Source organism: Peromyscus eremicus, chromosome 23 (genome assembly GCF_949786415.1).
Source record: "Peromyscus eremicus chromosome 23, PerEre_H2_v1, whole genome shotgun sequence".
In the NCBI taxonomy this organism is placed as follows: domain Eukaryota; kingdom Metazoa; phylum Chordata; class Mammalia; order Rodentia; family Cricetidae; genus Peromyscus; species Peromyscus eremicus.
Window position 1 is genome coordinate 16734874 of NC_081438.1, and position 4943 is coordinate 16739816.

The window sequence follows — 4943 nt, forward strand, 5'->3', positions numbered from 1 at the left end:
TCCTGAAATCTGTTGTAGGCTAGATGGTTCTCCATCATCACACCCTCCTTGTGGTTACAGAATAAAAGGTAGGCTGGGGTGACAGTTCAGAAGATACAAAGTGTATTTTTTGGATGCAGGACGCTCCAAGCTCCACCTCCAGCACTGAATAAACCAAGCATGGTGGTTCATGTCTGTAATCCTAGCAGGTGAAGATGAAGGCAGGAGGATCGGGAGTTCAAGGTCATCCTCAGTTACAAAAAACTGTTGGAGGTCAGTCTCGGCTACAAGAGATCTTATTCTAAATAAATAAATCCTTGAATAACATACCCAAGAATTGGCACAGATATGATCCAGTAAAGCTTTATAAACTGGGTGAGGGTACGAATGTGGCATATATTTCTCCCCTTCCACCACCCCTTCTGAACACACACTCATCCTCTGCTACCCAGACACACCCACCAAGATGGGGTACTCCTTGCTGTGTGGTTCCTGAGCTCTAAGGAAGCTCTTATAGGAGCATGCTGACAGTCTGTCCAGTGTCTCTGTTCTTGACTTTGCCTTTGACGAAACACAGGTTTGCTGTTTCAAAAGCCATTTGTTCTTCAGGGTTTTGAGTGAGCAGCCAGTAAGTTCGCCCAGACTCTCAGAAGATGAGCAGATTCTGCATTTAGACGCACTTTGCTTTCCTTCCCCATTGCTTTCTAAACCCTTGGAGATGCTGATTTCCTAATGGGAAGGAAAAAAAAAAAAAACCATGTTCTAGCCAATGTTCAGCATCTAATTCAAATCTAAATGCTTTAACAAGTTGGTAAAAGTGAATGTTATGGTTAAATCTAAGATGCTTCTTGTGCTTTGAATGCTTATTTCTTGTGCCAGGTGATATTCTGGGAGGCTGTAAAACTTTAAGGATGCAAAGCTCCATTAGCAGAAGTAAATCATTGAGCCAGGAGGGAGCTTTAGTAGTGACATCTATACCATACTTCTGGTTCTATAATCTCTGCTCTGTGGTTCATTACCACATGACACCCAATGCTGGAGGCACCTGCCACCATGCCTTCCCAACCAAGAGCCCCAATATGCTGCCCTAAGTGGTTTCTGCTAGGTATTTAGGTCACAGCCACAAAAAGTAGCTGATGCAATGAAAGATAAGCACCAAGCAGCTTCCAAAGGAAAAAAAATCACGAGAAAGGAGAAATGTTCTTACTCTCTCACAAAACCCTACTGCATAAAAAGGTGGTCTTGGTTTGGGGAGGTGGGCTACTTGCAAAGCACTTGTTCATGATGAGGATTTAAGTTCCATTCCCCAGATCCAAGATAAAAAAAAAAAAAAGCCAGACATGAAGGTGTTTGGCAGTAATCCCAGCTCTGGGGAAGTGGAGCTAGGTGGATCCTTGGGGCTTACTGGCCAGTCAGCTTAGCCTAACTGGTATGCTATGGACCAGTGAGAGACCTTGCCTCAAACAAAACAAAACAGTGCAGATGTCTCCTGAGGATGGTACCTGAAGTTGCCATCTGGTTTTCACGTGTGTGCATGCACACACACACACACACACACACACACACACACACACACACACACACATTGAAAAGGTAAGAAAAGCCAGATGGCCTTGAGATGAATGAGGATTTACTCTGCCTTCTCTATGGTGAACTTTATAAATGCAAACATTACCAAACTATCTTTTGCTCACCCCCATATGAGCCAAATTTCCCACTTCTTGCTGTGTAGATGACTGAAGGAGACTGTGTTCATCAGGTGAATGTTGGTTTAGATACATGTGTGAGAAGGTCTCAGTTGGTGCCATCCTTTAAACCCCAGCTTCCTTGGACTCCTGAGGTCAAGTAGGATGGCTGTTACATGTTGTCTATAGACTCTATCCTAGCTTATCTGAAAGCCCTCCTTGCAGTACTAATAACATTTATACTTAAATTTCTCCCCACAGCTCTCTGCTTTTCTCTCTCTTAAGGTCTTTGTCCATGAACTCCCTATGAGCTGGGGATGACCTTGAACTCTTGATTCTCCAGCCTTTATCACCTGAGCTCTGGGATTATAGGCCACGGAGATCAAATCCAGGATTTTGTGCATGCTAGGCAAGCTCTCTACCAGTTGAGCTACATCCCCAGCCTTATTGAACTCCTTGAATATACAGACTTATGGCAAACACATGGCACATATCCTTCCCCTAAGTTCAGGAGCATAGGAAGGGAGGGAACCACAGTATTTCACAAGAAAAGAAAATGAACAAAATCAAAGAAATGGGCTAACAACTGGTCAACCTCAACAACCTGGGTTTTATCCACACACATGATGGAAGGAGAGGACCGACTTCCATGAATTTTCTCCGACCTCCACAGTTCCACACATGCACTGTGCTAAATGCATGTGCACACACATAAGTCAATAATACTTGTAATTTTTCATAATAAAAAAGAAGTCCCCCCATCCAAGAACTAAGTTGCTTCCCAAGGAAAATAAAACCAAAGCATGATGAACAACTGGCTTCCTTCATATTTATAAACGTAGACACAAACGTGTTTTCCTGTAAAATGTGCCTTCAAGATGCAAACTATGAAAAACGGCCCCCTGGGTTCTAAATTTTGTAACAAGATATGTCCTGTGTTCAAATTGCATCGTTAATGTGCCGTGACCCCAGTGGTGTGCAGGAGAACTGAAACACTTTAATGAGTGCAGCCGTGTGGATATTAGCTGATTGAGTGTCATATAACAGAATTTGACTTTGATGTTTCTGAAAGGAGTTTGAAATATCACATGATGCTTCTGAATCAATTTCAGGTGCAGCTAATCGGGCTCTTGTTCAAGATAATGTCGTGTCGAGCTTTCTTCATTAGGAAGATGGGCTGTTTGGAGTATGGGAGTAAAGGTGCATTATGGGAAATCGGCAGGCTTAAATGTACAATGACCTTGAGGAGATTTGCTACAAGCTAAAAAACAGAGCATGGGTTTAGGATTGACAAGAGTGAAGATAAACTTTAAAGTTGTGTGCCCACTGGCCACTCCTGTTTAGACCCATGAAGTGGAATGTCCAGGTATTGAGCATACTTTACTTCAGACAGGCAACAACATGTGATCAGCTTGGATAGCACACACAGGTTTGCTGGGAAGTAAATGACACATGTCCATGCATGAGCTTGTAAAACAGTGCCAAAGGAAGACATGTGTGAGCCTCTGATATTTTCTTAAAGAGTGACTGTGGGGTACCCAGCCCCTACTGATACATCTACAATGCAGCCCCTACACCTAACGCTCAGAAAATCCTGGAAGAGGGAAGGGAAAGATTGTAAAAGCCAAAGTCTGGGAGGCCTGGTGTTAGACAGTATCTTCTAGACATGACAGGAAGCTGCATCCATGGGATCTAACAATACGGTCACCCAAAGAAGACCTGCACAATGACAAGAAAGTTTACATACCAACATAGATGGGGAAATCTCACAAGGCTCCACCTCTTGATGAAGAGACATGGGCAATTTAATGACTGCTAAGGAAGGGAGAGTCAGTCTTCTCCAGGGATGAGCCTCCTGATAGGTTACTGATCTCAAAGGGTCAGTCCTAAACACACGCACCTATGTACATATGAACAACAACAAATGGGCTCAGTAGAATATGTATGTCTGTGTGACCTTATTGTTACATATATACTTATTTTATCATGTTTATATATGTATATATATATGTATATATATATATATATATATATATATATAGTTATAGTTATTAAAGAAGAGGTCATCTCACTTACTGTGGGGCTTGGAGAACATTCTAGGCAGCAACCTTGGAGACAAAGGTCCTCTTGTCTGCCCCGTGAGGCTACAGGAAAAGGGACAAGCCAGCCACCAGTTACATGCCCAGCCCTGGGAAGGTGACATGGTCATCCAGGATGGCCACTGTCTTCTCAGCCATGATAAAATCAGAGAGAGGTGAGAGAACCTGGGAATTGGGGGGGGGGGGAAGCTCAGGACTCTAAACCAATGTGGCCACAGAAGTGTCCTCTCATTGCTCTGACAAATGAACGTATTCTTTAAGTGTTAGACTATTGCTCAGCCCTCACATTGCATACAAATCCAAGCCCACAACACTAAACAGATTTTAGTAATTTCAGAATCGCAGATAATTCCACTAGTTTCTGCTGTATCCCGAGCATCGTTATCGACAGAATTTCTCAACTTGACGGATATTACAGTTTGGGTCTGATCAAGTTCTGCCTGTTTCTCTCTCTCTCTCTCTCTCTCTCTCTCTCTCTCTCTCTCTCTCTCTCTCTCTCTCTCTCTCTCTGAGAGCCCTTCTGGCCTTTTAGAGTGACTATCGTCCTCACTGGCCTCACTAGATACAAGGACCAACATCCTCCCAGACAGGTTCTGGATTCAGTCCTTTCTACCACTAAAAAAATAAAAGCAGAAATATGGGTACATTGGCAAATTCTGATTTCAGGGAAAACAAGGCTGCTTTCAATTGTGCACTCTTTTGAGGTGCTCTGGATTGAACCCAGGGGCTCTCAAACACTAAACAAGGATTTCTCCCATTGAGCTACATCCCCAACCCTCAGCTAACATCTTTATGCAGAGTATTTTATCACAGCCATTTCATTAATTTCAAAAGAATATCAATAATTCCTCTGTTCAATATGAATTTCCCAATATGGACAGCAAAGACTGGTGATACCTATGTATTGTTTAATCATGCTATCTTGCACACAAATGCACACAGACATAGAAGTACTTCCATGCCCTCAGACAGTCTGAACAAACAAGAGATTTGAAGTTTACAAAGTTTCAGAGACGTTCACTGTCACTGCAGTGTGGCTATGCTCCATGACCCACCAGAGTGCTGCCATCTTTTATGGTCAATCATCTGTCACGTCCACCTTTGTGAACTTTACCATGACTTTCCTAGAGACAGAGCCTTGTGACACATAGACAGGCATGTCACGGGAGGGACTGTAGCA

General features: G+C 43.0%; 1 long non-coding RNA gene across 1 annotated transcript; it reads right to left on the reverse strand.

Annotated features, from left to right (window-relative positions):
- Positions 1 to 326: 326 nt before the first annotated feature.
- Positions 327 to 3810, reverse strand: LOC131897811 (uncharacterized). The gene is made up of 2 exons (XR_009375804.1): positions 3741 to 3810; positions 327 to 708 (listed from the first exon to the last, which is right to left on the reverse strand). It is a non-coding gene; the product is annotated as an uncharacterized LOC131897811 (long non-coding RNA).
- Positions 3811 to 4943: the final 1133 nt, after the last annotated feature.